Source organism: Equus caballus, chromosome 7 (assembly GCF_041296265.1).
Source record: "Equus caballus isolate H_3958 breed thoroughbred chromosome 7, TB-T2T, whole genome shotgun sequence".
In the NCBI taxonomy this organism is placed as follows: Eukaryota; Metazoa; Chordata; class Mammalia; order Perissodactyla; family Equidae; genus Equus; species Equus caballus.
Window position 1 is genome coordinate 82,510,445 of NC_091690.1, and position 19,021 is coordinate 82,529,465.

The following is a 19,021-nucleotide window of genomic DNA, read 5'->3' on the forward strand; positions in this document are numbered from 1 at the left end:
TGGAGATTGGACTGGTGGTTACCATTGGGGGAGGGGGGGGGGGGGCAAAAGGGGTGATTAGGCTCACATGTGAGGGGATGCACTATAATTAGTGTTCGGGTGGTGAACATGATGTAATGTATACAGAATTTGAAATATGATGTACATCCAAAAAAAAATAAAAATTAAAAAATAAAATAAAATAAAATAAAATGGGTCACAAACAAAACTGCTCCTGTTTGGCCATCCGTTCTTTATGCGACATACTGTGTGCAGACCTCCATTGTGACAGCACCGCCTGTGGTGCAGATGTGGGTGGCCTGGGATGGAATCCTGGACAGGGAGGCAGGACAGGCATGGGATATACAGACCTGTTGTAGAGACAAAGCGGAAGAAAGATGGATTGCACAGAAATTGGATTGTAGAGACATAGACTTTACTGACAGGAGTTACAGACGAATATTATGCAGTATGGATTATTTAGATGCGGGTTGTGTAGTGTAGACACTGGCCCTGAAGGCTTAGGTTATGTGGACTCAGCCTGTAACAAACTCTTCAGCCCTGGCCTTGGGGCAGGTTGTACAGCATGAGCCCAGTGACAGCAGCCAGGTCATGTGCCAGGGAGGGACCTCGATGTCTGCACACAGGGTCACGGCAGGAGGTTGGCTCTGAGTACTGGCTTTGGAGCTTTCCTTCCAATGCCACCCCCACCCCCAAGACACTTGGGAAATCACTTCTTTCTCTCTTTTCCTTGGTGCTCAGAACAGAGAAAATGCTCCTGGCACTGCCACCAATAGGATCCACTCACTAACTCATTCACTAAGCATTTACCAAGGTGTCTACGCCCTGCCAGGCTGACCCGGAGGCAGCCGTGCCGTAAGGACCTCAGAGGCTGGTAGGGGAGACAGGTGCACACACCTTCTCTGACACTGGGCAGGAAGAACTGAGAGCTATGGTGAAAGGCCAGGATGGAGCCCAGAGGAGGGTACAATTCATCCCTGGGGGGCCAGGGATGGCTTGACGAAGGAGAGCATTTGAGGTTGTCCTTGAAGGATAAACAGGATGATGAGCGGTAAGATAGGGAAAGGTATTCTAAGAAGAAAGGGCCAGAAAAGCCAAGGCATGGAGGCCTGAAAGCCTCTGGGCTGCTGGGGAGCAGAGGGGAGCAGATGAGCGTCGATACAAGGCGGGGAGTAGGGCATGCCATGGAACTGAAGCTGGACAGGTGAGCGAGGACAGTCTCATTGTGATCCTGACTAGGGGGCTCTAAAAGCTTCTGGAGCAAGTTCTGGGGACTACAGACCTAGTAAATTTGCCTGTCTGGGGAGGTTTATTTTCCACTCACTTTGGTATCTGATGTCTCCCTATTTGCTCTCCCACATATCGGTGCCTCGGTTGAAACTAAGGCAAGAAGATTCTCACTCTAAAAGCCTATTACACTCACATTTCTAAGGGACTGGGGATTCATGGGGAGAAGGGAGGGAGCCACGGAGAGAAAGATGCGTGTATAAGGAGATACACGGGGAGAGAGAGAGAGAAAGAGGAAAACGGAGAGAGAGGGGGAGCCAGACTCAGACGGGAAGACTCAAGGTTGGACAGGGGAAAGGCTGGACTTCAGCTGGTCTTAGAGGCCACCAGAGGTCAGTCTTGGGTCCTTCAAGAGGAAGGCAGGAGGCGTTTGCTAAGTACTGGTTCTCACCTGAGGACCGTTCCAAGGAATTTATTCCACTTTAATATACTACGGAGTTAGCAGCTTTGAAATTCTTTACTGCCAAGGGGCCCTTAAAACCAATGAAGCGGGAGTCTCAGGAATGACCCATATGTCAGGCCTGCTGGTTTATTACTCTCAGGGCCACCGTAAAGGCAAGTTTAATCGCCTGGTGATTCTGGGCTTGTGGGAACCAGATGTAGGAACCCATCCCTCAGGCCCAGGAGTCCGCCTGAGCTCGGGAGGGAGGGCGTCTTGGGCTAGGCCCGGCTGAGGAGCCTCAGGCCTGGGCTTTAACTCTGGTGCCCAGATTACTGGCTTTCTGTTATGGAGACTGGCTTTGTGATCAGCTGTCAGGAGAACAGGGTGCTGCCGGTATAGCTGTTTCTATACGAAGCTGCCCACTGCCTGCATCCCTCAGGCTCAGTGAGGGGGTTGGTTTTAAGCTGTCCCCACTCTGGGACCTGGGGGCTTCTCAGCAGAGGGCAGGCTTTGAGACTTGAGGGACAGGTGTTCTGGGTCTCTGTCTTGGCCAACTTCACGCCCACAGGGGACAGGGAGCCAAGGCTCTCATCTCTTTTGTTTCTTTCGTTTGAGTTACACAGTCTGGTCCAGGGAAGCTAGACCAGCAGGTTAGGGGCCATATCCTTTGAGATGTCCTCATCTTTATTTGCGGTGGCTGTCTCGTCCCTGGGGTACACGACTCCTTGCGAGGCCTGGTGCCCCGGCTTGACCTGCCATCAGGGAAGGGGGCCAATGAGGGCAGGCAGCTGCCAGCACACCTGTGGGAGCCAGAGCCACTCAAGCCGGGAGACAGGCAGGGGCTTCCTTTTGCTCCATGTCCCCTTCCTTAAATGAGCCTCTGCCAAGTATTGGCAGCACAGATCAGCATCATTGTCACCATCATCATCGCTAACTGTAGCCCTGGCACTGTCCCCAAAATTATTTCAAATAATCTTTACAACACCCGATGAGGTAGGCACTCTTATGGCACCATTTATAGAAAAAAAATGGAGGCCTACAGACAGAGGTTAAGCAACTGTACAAAGGCACACAGCTGCACTCAGAGCCACTGCACAGACGAAGACGATGTTGCAGCCCTTGAACGTCTCACACTTCAGTGGAGCACAAGCCTCTGACATGGACCAGAGTCACAAATGAAGGCCTGGGAGCTGAGTGGGGAAGGCTGGGGAGGATTAGTCAAAGCAGGCAGGAGAGTGTTGGGGGGAACACTTATTCCCCACTTTTGATGTTTCCTTCCACACGGAGGACAAGTTAGTACAGCCCTCCGGGATTCTTCCTTGACTGGTGTGTTCGGGACAAGGAAAGGGGCATGTGAGGCTGGGCCTCTTTTCTCCTCGGGGGGAGCCGGTTGCAGGAAGCATGACCGAGGCAGTGTGTTTTCTGGGGAGGCCTCCGTGGGGAGGCTGCAGTTGTCCCGTGTTGATGTGACAGGGGCGGCCAGTCCGGCCGGTTCTGGGCTTCAGTCCCAGGAGGCCGTTTGCTGTATTCCTAAGCCACATAGTCCAGTGTCTGCCTTTCAGGAACAAAGCTCCGCCTTTCGTCTCACCACTTGAAGTCGAGATCTCAGTCGGGGAAAGCAGCACGGCTGTTTAGGGGCCTCCCTCAAGCTCTCGTAGGCGCAAGGTGAAGGAGCAGGAGCAGAGAAGCTGGGCCATGAGCCCTCCAGCCCCCGTCCTGGAGCCGCCCGACGGGCAGGGCCAAGCCTCAGGAAAAGCGATCGGGAATTGCAATTTCTTCCCTTCGTGTTCAGAGTCCAGTTCATCAGCAAGGCCAGAAGCATGACAGCTCCTCCCTCTTTCCCACCATGACCTCGGTGGGCCTTCTCCAGGGGAGGAGAGGCCTTCCACCAAGACGGCCACCTGCCTGCGGAGAGCCCGGTGGAGCAAGAAGCAAAGGGGGGCGCACCCCAGAAGCTGCCCCTCTGGCACAGACGGGGCACCCCGGGAAGAATCCCTGTACAACACCTCAGAGCCTCCTGGCCTCCTTCAGCCCTGCTCCATCACTAAGAGGAGTCTGGGAGCGTGGGCTGCGTGGTGGGACACAGAGCGATCCTGGGTCCTGCCTACGAACGGTTTCAGGTGATCATGCAAACTCTTGGGGCCAAACGCCCCACTCTGCTTCGAGGTCCCCTGTCCCTTCTGGGGCTTCTGGGGGACCATGGGTGCCTTCCGCATTCTTGCCCTGAAGAACATCAAACTGCAGAGGAACATTCGGTGGCACAAAGCCTGCATTTCATTGAGTGCCTCAAAAGCAGCTTGTTTTAATGTTGGTGGTTAAGGCTAGGTGCAGGCTGGTCATTAGCAATAAAAACAACAACAAGAACTCACCGCCGACTATTGAGTATTTACTGTGTGCCAGGCACGGTTCTAAGCACTTTATATGCTCATTTTATCCTCATAAGAATCCTAGGAGATAAGTGCTAGTATTATCCCCATTTCACGGAAGGGAAAACTGAGGTTTAAAGCCCTTAAGTAACTTGCCTGAGGTCATACAGCTGGTAAGTGGCAGAGCTGGGAATAAACCTGGCATGCCGGCTCCATAGCCGTGCTAATAACCCGTAACACCATACAATATCACCACCTGAAGCGCCTTTGGGGAGCCTGTATGTTAAAGCTCTTACTGTGGCAGATGAGGAAACTGAGGCCCTGAGAGCATAAACAGCTTGTCCACATAGTTGGTGGGAGGGTTTGAACCCAGACCCAGGTTTCTGCTTCCCGGCTTTGAGCTCTTGTCATAGTACCATGTGGCTGCCATTTACACCACACCTCTTGTCACTGTAGATAAAACTCAAGCTTTATGTTAACTGATTGGGAAGGACTAGAACGACGCTGTGGTCTCCCGGCCTTATGGGGGTGAGCATCTCATAGCTCAGCCCAGGCACTGTCAGCTCGCCGGAGGCCCCACAACATAGCACCTCAAACGACAGATGCCTCCCACTGGGCAGGGCCTGCTCATGTCCCCTGCGCTTCCATGCCCACTTCCAGGCCGGGGGAACATATCCCAGACAACTGAGAAAACACGGCCTGATTTCCTGTGTGGAAAAAATATACGCCGTTTCTTCCTTCAAGCAAACAGTCTCCCTTCAGATCACAAATGGTGACAGGTTTTTCATGGGAGGCACAGGCTCTGAAGGGAACAGAGAGCTCTGGTGTAAACAGCCCTCAGAGAAGGAGTAAATCATCTCTAGAAATGTTCTTGGCAGCTGTTCACTCACTAACAAAAATATCCTACTTGGCATAGCTATGGTCAACTCAAAAACCCCTCCAGAGGCCTGGAGTTTCCAAGGTGGGGCTCTGCTCTTGAGGAAGGCCTCGGTGATGAGGGGAGGAGTGCGGCGTGTACCAGGCCCTCCTGTGGGCGGCGAGGGCTATGGGTGCCTGAGGACCTCTGAGCGGAGCTGAGGCTAGAAGACAGCAGAGTGGAGATCAATAGGGCCTTGTTCCCTCGGCTCCCCAACAACCAGCACTTGTGCCTAGTGCGGTGGGTGTTTGTTGAATGGAACTGAAACCAGTAATGGGAAAATCCCGAATTAAGGTTCAAAACAACAGATTACTCCGGTGTAGGAAGAGCAGAGCTGGCTTAGCAGAGGCCAGGGTACAAAGCTCCAGGAGCTTTAGCTGAGCGAGCACTCGTTACGAGCCAGCTCTGTGCCATGGCTGTCAGCAGAGTTAATGAATCCATCCTAAACCAGTGATACCATCAGCTTCGATTCCAGATCAAAGTGAGAGAAAATCCCTGCAGCCTCTGCTTTGGTCACCTCATCAGTGCGGATCTGAAAATCTGTGTCCACTTCTGGGCCTCACGTGTTTAGGGGGATTTGGGCAAATTGGAACATAATTCAGGGAAGAAAGATGCAAAGATTTGAAACCACGTCATGCTAACTGACAAAGGGGCTGGGACCATTGGGCTGCAGAGCACCAGTCTGGGAGCAGGGAAAAGGTGGGGTGTGGAAGGTTGTTTTGAAAATGAGAAGGGCTCTCGTGGGAAGGGAGCATTAGGCATTCTGGCTTGGACTGGAGGCAGCAAAGAGCTGGATAAAGAGCTCGGGCTTTGCAGCCTGACAGACTCGGGTTCACAGGCTGCTTACTTCACATTTTGCCCGGTGGCAATGGGCAAGCCACGTGACCTCCTCAAGTTTCAGGACTTCAGGGGCCAGACAGGCTCCTTCTTCAGCATTGTCAGGATTATATACTGTTCAAAAGATTGAAGCTCTGCAAAGGAGTGCAATTGCAGGAGGAGGGCTGGGAACCCTGGGCAAGGGCCAGCTTCCCGACAACCACAGCTGGCTGTGAAAGTGGACTTGCTTTTTCTGTTGCTTCATTTATGTTTTTCTCCTAGAAGAACGCTTTCACTTCTACTCCCTTTCCTTTTGGCTTGCCTGATTATATTTCCTAATATAAATTATTCAGCTACTTCTCATCTCTTACTCTTTGACAGTGAGAAACAGGACACGCAAGTATCCAGAATCTACTCCTCACAATTGCTTACTGTCCGCCAGGGGCTGGTTGCTTCTTTGATCAGCTCTGAAGAGGCCCTTCAAGTCTTAAAATGGACTTCCCACTCTGGGGCTGGATGACCCACCTGATCTTTATGGCCCTAGGTGGGCTTGCCAGCCCACCCCAAAGCCTCTGTCCTGAGTCCTGCAAAGGGTCAGATAGCTCTACCCTGAGACCCAGCAAGAGAGCTAACCTGGATGAAAGGATAATGCAGGGGAGTTGTTAGAACTCTGTCGAGCCCTTTGAAAAGGTGCTAATGGATGCTCACTGTCCATCCCATTCCTGACTTCTGACAGGTCTCAGTCAGTCTACTCTGGCGGGCCAAGTGTGGAGCCTTCATCTGTTAGACCCCTTGGAATGAGGCTCCCTTGGAAGGCCATGATTAATACCCACTAGCAAAAGCAGGCCGGTTCTCACTCAGACCTTCTGCAGTTCCCTGAGAGATGGCTGCCAGTGGAGTGGGAGGGTGCAGTCAGGAGAGCGTATGAGCTATCTGGGTGGTGCTGATGGGCGGGCCCAGTGAGCTGAGTCATGAAATATGGAATTTGGAGACTAGGGGGCCAGTGGAGTGCCATTGACTCAAGGCAGTGTGCGGCAGCATGGTTGGAGGGACGACCTGGATTGGGGATGGGGTGGGGACCCCAGGACTTAGTGGTGGGTAGTGTTGAGTGTCATCTCTGGAGGGCTGGATGAAGTCAGAAACAGGACTGTGAACAATGGGGTTTGGAAGCAGGTGAGTGAAGAAGAGGATGGAATCAAGGCCAAGGAGCAGGACACACAGTGCAGCACTGATGCCATGAGCAGTAGGAGAGGGCTGGAGAGTGTGGTGTGGGGAGGCATGGAGGATTAAAGGGCCAGGGAACATGAATACAGGCCATGACCTTCATTCCAGGATGTCCCTCCAAGAGGCTTCCATTGATGCCCCAGGATGGGCAAGTCTTCATCTCAGTTGGAGCATGGAATATGTTCGAAGCAGAGTCCTGTCTTTCCAGCCCTAATTGGGATCCAAATAAAGTCCATACATTGCAATTGCTTGTATGTCACTTAAGTGTCTTTTCATCTGTAGGATATCTTATTTTTTTTTCTTTAAAGTTTACTTGTCGAAGAAGCTGAGTCTTTTGTCCTGTAGAGTTTCCCATAATCTGAGTTTTCCTGATTATCTCCCTGTCATGTAGTTTAACACATTCCTCTGTCCCCTTGGTAGATAGATCTAGAGGTTTGGTTAGATTCAGGTTTGATTTTTGGCAAGATTATTCATAGGTGATCCATCAGGAGGTACGTAATAGCTAGTTGTCTCTTACTTTGTGATGTTGCAACTATGGATAATCATTGTCTGGATCCATTCACTCATCAGGGGTTGCAAAATGGTAATATTCTACTTCTATCATTTCTTTGCTTATTAAATTAGAACACTGCTAGGGAGAGAAATTTCTCCTCATGAACTGTTTAATTATCCTGATCACAGTTGTATAGAAAAGGCAGGAAAATGCTAGATTCTGTCTCTTTATCTACTGATTTTCACTTTGTAAACATTTGATGCATTTCAATCCATTGCAGTGTTTATCCTTATTGGGGTTCATATCATCCCGTCATTGGCTGACTGGGAGGAACTTATTCAAGTGGCCCCTCCAGACCCTTTGACACAAGCCTAGTAGTCTTTGATAACTTCTTTACTTTCCGGTGTGACAAAATGTTCCAGGCTCCTCTTGTACATTTCTTGCCCCAACCTGGAATCAGCCGTTTCTCCAAGGAGCCCTGTTTTGTTTTTTTGGTTGGGAAATGGTTTTAATTGGCCACAAGTTGGGTGGTAGGATTTTTCATTAATATTGTTTCTAATCATTTTCATCATTGTTTCCAGGCCTTATAAAGGGATGAAGTGAAAAGATGTGTTTATTTTTAAACATTAAATATGTGAGGGTTTTTTTTGTTTTTACCGGTAGTTCTAACTCAGATGAAACACTATGGATTTAAAAAACCTCATCAGTCTTATATCTGTATCTCCTTTCACTCACGTCAAAAATATAGGCTCTCAATGATATCAATATAATTTTTATTGCTTTATCCCATACTGTGAATGCAATAGTGTCAGAATAGCAATGGCCACCCTCCCTCTAAGAGGAGGACTCCTGAAAACAGTTCAAGCTGATTTCTCCATTCCTTTCGTTTTAAGGGTTGGTTGTCCTAGGGATGCGCCATTAAATTATGTATCCTGAAGTGGCTTGGAGCAGTTCTCTGTGTGGTTATGCCTCCGACATTATACACATTTAGGTATGTTTGTTTCATTTTACATTCAATTTTAGGGATTACTTTTTGAAGTTTAATTTTGTTTTATAATTATGGAAAACATTTAAATGTATCAAAAGTCAAGTCTAAAGTGTAAAGGATGTTCATAAAATCTTTCTATTCCTCTTCTCTCCGCCTTATTCTCTCCTGTTCCTATAAGTAATCACTAACATTTTTTTAATTGTTTATTCTTTGCCTTAGTTTGAGTTTTTCCACAAAGCAGCCTATGAGACAACGAGTCTGTGCAGGTAATTAATTTTTGGAGGTGACCCCAGGGGAGGATAATGAGAGAGAGAGGAGGAGGGAGACAGAAGGAAGGGAGGTCGATCTAAGAATGTGTTATTGAGCCATAACCATAATGGGCAACTGGAGCTCAAGCCACAGAGGCCCTTCCGAGGAGCTGTGTGGAATGTGCCTCAGAATCACCTGGAAGGCTTGTTAAAACACCTGTGCTGGGAACTTTCAGGTCAATTTGTGTTCCAGTCTGCAACAACAAGACAACAACAACAACAACACAACAATAACAACGGTAGTGGCTGCAAACACACAGGGCATTTATGTCATACCAGGCACTATTCTAAGGGCTTCAACTGTATTAATGAATTTAATCCTTTTAAGAATACATTACTCTTAGTTCTGTTTTTGAGATGAGATAACTGGGGTACACAAGAAAAGCAACTAGCTCAAGCTAATAAGTTGAGCTAAGGATTTGAACGTGGGCAATCCGGGCTTTTAACCATGACTGTTTCTTGCCCAAATGACAAATTCGCAGCAAAGAGTCATTCAGATGGACACAAAAAAATTCTTAACTCTCTGTGGCTGGGCTGTTTCCCAGTCCTATGGATGGGCTGTCTTTAACCTCCACAACAGTAGCAGAGATGTGGTAGATTAGTCAGAAAACAAGGGGCAGAATTGCAAAGAGGGAGTTTCACAGGTAGAATAAGTCCTGTTCCCCCAGCTCCGCGAGTCTGGGGCCAGGGGGAGGATGGGGGGGGGGGTGGGAGGAGACTGGAAGAGTCTGTCCAGATCTTGCTATATTTTCTGACTCTACTACCAAGCACCCTCAACAACTTTGCCCAAGAGTCAGCCTTGGACCTGGTAGGACTCAGAGGCAAGGAGCCCAAGAACCCCCCAAATAATCCTCCCACCTGCTTATTTTGCCTGAAAGCCTGCACTGGACAGGCTCTGTTGCTCCCCTCCGCAGAGAGAAGACTCATTTACCCATAGTCCTCTGGGAGGGAAACGCTGTTGAGTTCGATTGTCAGTCTCTGCACCTGATCTGATCCACCCCTGCCTTGAAAGGGGTAGGGGTTGGAGAGCAGGAGGACCTGGGCCTGACTGGGGCTGGGGGTCCAAAGAGGAAGGAATGCAGTAAGTAAAGTACAGGCAGCACTTCATGGTTAACAAAGCACTTCTGTAGCCATTCGATCTTCACAGATGCCTGACAAGGTGGGCGTCATCATCCCATTTTGCAGGAAGTATCTGGAGCTCAGAAAGATGAGTAGTGGGTGAAGCTAGGACTTGACACTATGTATCTGAGGTCAAAGCCTGTGTCCATCCTGATCACTATGGCGTGAGGGGCAGAGGGAGCAGAAAAGAGGGGATGGCCCACAGTGGCATATACGCTGTGGAGTTTCAACCCCTTTTCCTTTGCCATGAACAGAGGACAAAGAAAGCCAGTGTTCCACATGGCTTCTGTGTGCCTCCCTGGGAGGAACCACAGCCAGAAACTTCTGAGATGGCACCAAGTAACCCTTCCCAGGCTCCCGGCCAGCCTGAAGAGGGGTAATCAATGAGGTTTTGAGCACAATGCCCTGTGTCTTTATTTCTGCAACTGAAATAAGCCCCTATTTCTTGGCTTTCATTTGCAGCCTCCATCACATTTGAGCTTCTGCCTGGGAGGGTAAGCTGTGACTTTGGCTAGTGGAGTGATGGGGAGCGTTTGGGGACATCTCTCAAGGCTGTGCCCTCAACTTTGCCTCTCTGAGGCCTAGAAGCTGGAGATCAGCCTCAAACTGCCAGGAAACCAGTGAAAAACAATAATCATTAAAACAGGCTTTACAATTGTATAGCAGTTTGCAAAAATCTCAGATGAATTGTGTTATTTTGTCTTCTCAATAACCCCGTGAAGGGGGCTCTTTTAATTTGTTTTACAAATGGGGAAACTGAGGTTCAGAGAGACCAAGAGACTCACCCAAGGTCACGCGGCTACAGGCTGGCAGAGCTGGGCCTCTCCCTTGGGACTATCGGACTCCACAGCCTGGGCTGTCCCGCTGCGCCAGAGGGTGCTGGAGTGTGACGGATCCTGTGCCATCCAGACTGCCAAGGGGCAACTCTGCAAGATGGATAATGAGGAAGCCATTTTTCAAGGGATCAATGTGGATGAAAGATTAATTGATGAAACCCTGCCAAAAGGAGGATGCTGCAGAGCCTGGATTATGTTCCAGGAAACTCAGAGCACCAGGAGGAAGGAGAACATCCTTCTAGAAGAGAAAGCTCACAGGACAGGGATGGAGTCTGTTCTAGACTGGGCGCTCAGTGGCCCCAGTCAGCTGACCTCGGGCACTACTCTTGTGTGGCACTGCTCACTGGATACCCCTGTTCAAAGGCTGGTCACTTACTGGTCCCTTGTGCCCAAGTGATCTCGGAGCCCTGGGGTCTCTCTGTCCCCTGCCTCCCACCCACACCCCAGGCAGTGGTGTCTGAGGAAGACCTGCCTGTACCACACTGCTCGGGTCATCTACTCATCCCGTTCCCGCCAGTCCTGCCTTGTGGGGCCGGCTCTGCTCCTGTTCTCCCTGCTTTCCTCCGGGATGTGTTTCCTAGGGAGGTTGCACCATGCTGTGGCAAGGGTGCGGACCCCAACCACAGGCAGAACGGCATTGAACCCAAACCCTATCACTCTTTGTGTCACCTTAGACAGGTCGCTTACCCTCCCTGAACCTCCCTCCCCTCAACTGTAAAATAAAGAAAATATACCCACAGTGAAGAGTTGTAGTGAGGATGACTCAGCTCTAGGAACTCCCCAGCCCAGTGCCAGGCCCAGGAAACTGTTCAGTGAGAGGTGGCCATTGGCATCAGAGTGACTCCCCTTTGGCCCTTTTGAGACCACGCCCCCGTCCTGTCTTGTGCCCCTCTCCTACCTGACTCTCAGAGCAGGCTGGCTCTGATCTGGGACCCGGGCCCTGCTCAGTCCTTCCCCTCCTGGGGAATCGTTACTTCTGACCTAACTGCCCCGTGCCAAGAAGAGGAGCTGGGTCGGGCGAGGCAGGAAGGGCGGCTTCCTGCACAAGTCCTCCCTAGTCTTGCTGCCTTCCTGCCCACTCTCCTTTCCCCTCATACCTTTCCCCCTTGCTCCCAGCCCGAGGGGGGTGAATGCAGCTCAGTGTGTAACCAGCCCTGGCAGGACTCTGTTCCATTGCTAGAGCCCTCAGGCCTTCCAGGCCGGTGCTTCTGGCCCCTGTTAGGGGTCCCTGCCCTGCAGACCTGGACTTCTATACCCCTCAGCCCTTGGTAGAGCCAAGGATGCTCAAGCATGTCTACTGGCTTGACCAGGAGAAGCCTCAGGCCCTGGAACCAGGTGGGATGAGCTGCTGGGGTGCAGTCTCAGAGCTTAAAGTCTATGGCTTGTCCCAGAGGAGCCAGTTCCAGACCCTAAAATGCGTTAAGAGGGAGTCTCCCTCCCTGCCTCTCCTTCTCCAGGATAGTACCTGGCTGACATGAGTGATGGCTCAGTGGGAGGACTCTGGAGGCACAGCAGGACCAGGCCTGTGGGCAGGAGAGGTGCCAGGACTGATCAGGACTGGAGCTTGGCAGGGCTGTGGAGCCAGTCCCTGTGGTGGCTACCAGATATCCAAATGAAGTGCCTGTGGGATATGGGACACTTGAGCCTGGCCCAGGCTGGGATCTCCATCCAGGGACCTAGGAGGAGGGGCAGCAGGCATCTCATGGAAGAGGTGAGCCTCAGCGTTGGTTAGCATGTAGTGTTGGGAGAGCATCTAGTGTTAGGTGGGGGGTAATGGCAGAAAGTGCAGGAGGCGGGTCCTGGACCCCGGAGGAAGTGACGGTAAGGGCTGGGTCAGGAGCCATACTATAGCCCTGGAGGCTGGGGCTCAGGGCACAGCCAGCGCCTCCAGAGAATGGATGTGCTGGGAGGGAAATGGAGGCAGAAGCCCAGTCTTATGGCTCGAGTCAATATGAAAGGAACTTGGGGGAGTTGATGAGTCTATGAAAACATGAAGGTCCGGAGCTCTTTCTTGGGCCCCACCTGCTAATGGAGCTCAGATTCCCAACCTTCTCCCCATCCTGGTTCGGGGAAAGCTTAATGGCTGGCCAGGGATGAATGTACAGATGTTTGGCTTGGGTGTCGACAGCTGGGAGGAGCTGGGGAAGGCAGGCCCTTCAGCTTTCCCTCCAGCTATTCCTCCTTGTTTCTACCTCCACTCCAAGCACTGAGCTCTCTCTGGCTGGGATCTGGGCTTGGGTTTTCCTTCTTCTTACAATGCCAGCCTCTTGGCAATCACAGGCTCCTCTGGTTAGCAGCCAACAGAGCATCTTCTAATGGTGATGATGCTCCCAAGTTTGAAAAGTTCTTATTTATTCCCAGGTACGGAATGCCTCAAGCCTGATCATGTCTGTTAGAGAAATGCTCACCTCCGAGGTGGGGCTGAGGTGGCAGAGGGATTCTCTCCTGAAGTCCAGAGAAGAAAGGGGTAGACGCATGCAGCTCCATCCTCCAAGGAGAGAACTGAGTGTGAAAGGCAGAGAGGTTGGGGACGGAAATAAAAGTCAGACATGGGGAGATGATGGCACAGAGCTCCAGTGCAGTATGCGAGCAGATGAGGAAATGTGAAGGCAGAGCATGGAGACTCCCTACAAAAGCCATGCCTGCTGCTTCATTTGTCCAGCTGATTGTTCTTTCCGCTGTTACTGGGCACCCACTCTGAGCCAGGGCTGCGTGCTAGGGACCCAAAAGTGAAGAGGGTCTATTCTTGCCCTCTAGGAATTCACAACCTAATTAGAGAGTGAGACCCACAAATGGACAATTTTCAAACAATATAGAAATCATGGAGTATTATGGGAATGGAGAGGAGGGGGCCTCTGGCTCAGCTGGGGGTGCAGAGTGACAGAGGGTGGTGCAGAGAAGCCCTCCTAGAAGGTCAGATGGTGGAGCTGCATCTTAAAGGTTGAAGAAGCAGCTGGTGAAGTGGACGGAGAAGGGCAGTCCAGGCAGAGGGGAGAGTGTGAGTAAAGGCTGGAGGAGAACTTCAGTCAACCACAGGACAGTCAGTGTCTTAGAGGATACTGCAAGAGGCAGGAAGTGGCACGGCAGGGATGAGGAGATTGGAAATATCCAGGGGTGAGTTCTTTGGCCTTGGTCAGCCCCAAGGGAGCCAAAAGTCATGGAGGAGGCGGGGAGAATTGTCCAGGCAGAGAGGGGAAGGGCCCTTTGATGGAGATGACTCAGAATCAGGGAGAATCCAGTCTGCCAGGCTGAGATGGTCCTGAGTTTACATCAGAGGTGGACAAACTATGGCTCACCAGCCAAATCTGGCCCACCACCTGCTTTTGTTCATAAAGTTTTATTGGCACACAGTCATGTTCATTCATTTGCAGGCTGTCTCTGGCTGCTTTCATGCTACAACCTCAGAGTTGAGTGTTTATAAAAACGGAGACTATATGGCCCATGGGGTCTGAAATATTTACTATCGGGCCCTTATAGAAAAGGGGTGCTGACTTCTGGTTTAAAGCGAAGACCAGCCGGATGGCAGGAGTGTGAGGCTGGACAGGCAGGTCAGCACATGTGTCCTGCAGGTGTGCTTACAAGGCAGTCTCTGCTCAAGCCAGCATGGTTCAGGCTGGGCTTGGGGTCAGCTGAGCTGGCTTTAGCTGGTCTGTTGATGTTAAGTGGAGCACCAGAGAGCTTTGCCCGGATGGCACTCAGGTGACAGAGGCCTTTGCTCAGGACACTATAGCTGGCCAGGTAGCTGTGTCCTTGTGGAGGAGTACCCGGGCTCTCCTCAGGTGAGGTTTCCTCTCGTTTCAGGAGTTTTCAGCGTGGTATCTGGCTCCGGAGAGAGCAAGGATCTGACCCCAGGAGCTCTCTGGAGCTGGGCAGTCAAGGTGCTCACGGTCTCTGAGCGAAAGCCCCCACCTGCAGCACGGATCCTGACTTCCTCCCAGGCCTCATCTCCAGCCTGGGTCTTGCAATTAAAGTTAGTGCTGCGAGGATCCGTAGAGTTATCTGTTCTGGTCCAACACCTCTCCTGAAAGTCTTTGAATTATCAAAGATCCTAGTTCCACAACGTTCCTTTCAAAGGACCATCGGCCTCAGCATCTCCATTGGCTTCAAGAGCTTTCTATGGCCCCAGGCAACCCATTCCACCATAGCGAAGCTCTAGAAAAATAAAGTTTCTCTGTAGTTTCTTTCAGGCTATCCCCTGTCACTCGGGGAGTAACACAGAGAATGTCTCCCCTTCTCCAGCCCTCAGACTTCTGAGGACGGCAACGATGGCCCCGAGTCTCCTCCTCTCCAGGTTAGGGAGCTGCAGATCTTTTAGCTTTTTCTAATTTCCACCCTTTCTGGACACACAGCTGCCTGCCAATCTTCCACTCAAGGTCTTGTACCTCAATTTCCCCACAACAATCTAGGGGCTTCTGACTTGGGTCCAGATATCACCAAAGGTCAGTAGACTTTCTCTGAGCAGCAACTTTCAGTATCCATGACCTGCAGAGAGTGACTCCTTTGGCCTTCAGGTTAAGTTCCATATCAGGCTCACTTCTGGTGAAATATACCAGCGGGATGCATGGCTGGGGAAAGTGCTAGCTGCTTCAGGGAATCTGGGGATGAAAGCGTGTCAGAGAAGCTCAGGGATTGAAAAAGAGAATTAGACCATACCTGTGTATAACCAAGTCACCCCCGCAATTTTTATTCCTTGGAAGAGGGGCTTTGCTGTGCACGTGGCTTCAGCTAGATGACAAAGACATTGATAATCCAGAAGAGTTCTGCCACTCTGCACATCCTAAAAAAACTGACCCAAGGAACCAAGGCCTCACTTTACATTTGGCTATTGGGACAAGGCCAGGTGACCAGGAGGTACATCATCTTATGCCACCAGGGACCTAGTGACCTTCTGGTGGGCACTGGAAAATGATTGGGATGGGGGATCTGCAGCTCCAGGCTCCCACACCAGACTCGCTTCCTTCCTTCCCTGAATCCTGTCTTTTAAGAGTCATTCTTTCCTGATAGACCTGGTGCCAGCAGGCTGCCCTTGACCTCACTGTGAGCATGGAGGAAATGCTGAGAGGGCAGCCTGGCTCTGGCTCCCAGCAGTCTGGCTTTGAGCTTGGAGAAAAGGCTGAGCACTGACTGAATCAAGGCAGTACTGGGAATGCAGAGGGTACTGTTTTTAATTCAAACTTTTAATGGGAGATAATTATAGATTCATATGCAGATAAATAATACAGAGATCCCCTCTACCCTTTACCCATTTCCCCCAAATGGTAACATCTTGTAAAACTACAGTACAATATCAAAACTGCGATATCAATATTGCTACAACCAGGATATAGACCATCTCCATGCATCATGAGGCTCCCTCACGTTGCCTTTTAAATCCACCTGCTTCCCTCCTTCCCCATCCCCTCTTAACCATGGCAAACACTTATCTGTTCTCCGGTTCCATAATTTTGTCATTTTTGAGGATGCTATGTAAATAGAATCATATAGTATTAACCCTTTGGGAATTTTTTTTTCACTCACCATAATGCTATGTCGATTCATCGAAGTTGTTGCACGTATCAGTAGTTTATTCCTTTCTGTCCTTTTAGTAGTATTCCATGGTACAGACATATCACAGATTATTCAATCACTCACACATTAAAGGACTCTCAAGCTGTTTTCAGGTTTTGGCTGTTGTAAGTCAAGCTGTCATGAACATTCATGTATCGGTTTTTGAGTGAATATAAGGCTCCATTTCTCTGGGATAAGCGCAGAGGAACACAATTACTGGATTGTATGGTAGTTGAACTTTGACTTTTTAAGGAAACTACCAAACTCTTTTCCAGAGTGGCTGTGCCATTTTACATTCCCACCAGCAACATGTGAGTGATGCATTTCCTCTGCACCCGTGCCAGCATTTGATATTGTCACTACTGTTTATTTTAGCCACCCTGATAGGTGTGCAGTGCTATCTTATTGTCGCTTTAATGTGCATTTCCCTAGTGAGCAATGATGCTGATTGAACGTGTTTTCATGTGCTTATATGCCATCTGGATATTCTCTTTGGTGACACATCTTTATTTCCTTTGCCCATTTTCTAATTGGGTTGTTTTCATACTGTCCTGTTTTGAGATTTCTTTATCTATTCTGAATATAGCCCCTTGTTGAATAAGTGGTCAGCAAATATTTTCTCCCAGTCTGCAGCTTGTTTTTTCATCAGGGATTTTCACAGAGCAAAAGTTTTTAATTTTGATGAAGTCCAATTTATCAAGGTTTCCTTTTGTGGACTGCACTTTTGGTGTCAAGGTTAAGAACTTGGTCCAGCCCCAGATCCCCAAGATTTTCCCCTATGTTTTTTTCCCAAAAGTTTTGTAGTTTTCTGTTTTACATCCATGTCATGATCTATTTTGAGTTAATTTCTGTATAACGTGTCTGACTTCTGTCGAGCTTCATTTTTTTGTCTGTATTTTCATTCCTCTAGCACCGTTTGTTGAGAAGGCAATCCCTCTGCCATTGAATTGCTTTTGCACCTTCGTCAAAAATCAGTTGGGTATACTTGTGTGGGTCTGTTTCTGGGTGCTCTATTCTGTTCCATTGATCACTATACCTATCCTTCTGCTAATAGCCAGAGTCTTGATTAGTGTAGCTAGGTAAAAAGTCTTGAAATTAGACACCAATTTCTTTCTCTTTCTTCTTTTTAAAAATTCTTTTAGCTATTCTATTTCTTTTATCTTTCCATATAATTTTTAGAATAATCTTGTTTATATGCATAAAAAAAATCTCTGGAGTTTTGGTAGGAATTGCATTAGACCTGTTAATCAACAGGTTAGTCTCCAGTCTTCAGAGAGAATTGACATCTTTACCATGTTGAGTCTCCCAATCCATGAATATGAAATATTTCTCATTAATTTATTCCTCTCTGGTTTCTTTTATCAGCATGGTCTAGTTTTCAGCATGTAAGTCTTGTACTTGTTTTGTTAGGTTTACACCTAAATGTTTCATTCTGTGAGTGATTTTAAATGGTATTGCATTTTAAATTTGTGTTCATTGCTAGTACATAGAAATACAATCATTTTTGTATGTTCATCTTGGATCTTGTGACCTTGCTGAACTCACTTATTAGTTCTAGGAGTTATCTTGTAGATGCCTTGGGATTTTCTACATGGGCAATCATGTCATCTGCAAATAGGGACAGTTTTCTTTCTTTCTGATCTTTGTGCCTTATCTTTTCTATTCTTGCCTTGTTGCACTAGCTAGAACTTCCAACACAGCCCCTCATGTTCTCATGTTGAATAAGAGTAGTGAAAGTGGACATCCTTGAGTTGTTCCTCATCTTAGGGGGAAAGCATTCAGGTTTTTACCATTATAATGTTAACTGTAGGTTTTTTTGTTTTTGTTTTTTTGTGTGAGGGAGATTGGCCCTCAGCTAACATCTGTGCCAATCTTCCTCTATTTTGTATGTGGGTCACTGCAACAACATGGCTTGATGAGTGGTGTAGGTCTGTGCCAAGGATCCAAACTTGCAAACCCGGGCCACTGAAGTGGAGGGTGTCAAACTCAACCACTATGCCACCAGGTCGGCCCCCAATGTAGGTTTTTTATAGATGCTTTTTATCAAGTTGAGGAAATTTCTCCCTGTTCCTATTTTCCTGGGAGTTTGTTTTTAAATCACAAGTGGGTGCTGAATTTTGTCTAACACTTTGTCTCCGTTGATGGATATAATCATGTAATTTTTAATTTTTGCTTGTTAATATGGTAGATTATATTGATTGATTTTTGAATATTGAGCGAGCCTCATGTTGCTAGAATAAACTCCACTTGGTCGAGATATATGGTTCTTTTCATATGTTGCCGAATTCTGTTCGCTAACATTGTGTTGAGGATTTTTGTGTCAATATTCATGAGGGATATTGGTCTGTAGTTTTCTTTTTTGTTCTCTTTTTGTCTGGTTTTGGTATGAGGGTAACATTAGCTTCATAAAATGAATTGGGAAGTACTCTTTACTCTTCTATTTCTGGGAAGAGATTGCGTAGAATTGGCGTCACTCTTTAAATGTTTGGTACTCTGATGTTCATTCATAGTTTGAATGAGAAATCGACTGTCATTTAAACTTTTTTTCTATACAGGAAAGATGTTTCTTTCTCACTACTTTCAAAAAAAATTTTGCGTCTTTAGTTTTTAGAATTTTAACCATGATATGTTGGAATTTCTTTGGGTTTATCTTGTTTGGGTTTCCCTTAGCTTCTTGAATCTCTAGGTTTATGTCTTTTGCCAAATTTAGGATGTTTTCAGCTATTATTTCTTTGAATT

At 48.6% G+C, this 19,021-nt stretch overlaps 1 long non-coding RNA gene across 1 annotated transcript in view; it reads right to left on the reverse strand.

Annotated features, from left to right (window-relative positions):
- LOC138925046 (uncharacterized) overlaps positions 1 to 16,505 on the reverse strand; it is a 28,431-nt gene extending 11,926 nt beyond the window's left edge. Inside the window, exons 1-2 of the long non-coding RNA XR_011440704.1 lie at positions 16,253 to 16,505; positions 10,685 to 10,825 (exon numbers count right to left, since the gene is read on the reverse strand). This is a non-coding gene — a long non-coding RNA (uncharacterized lncRNA). The remainder of the gene's footprint in view (positions 1 to 10,684; positions 10,826 to 16,252) is intronic.
- Between the last annotated feature and the right edge of the window lie 2,516 nt (positions 16,506 to 19,021).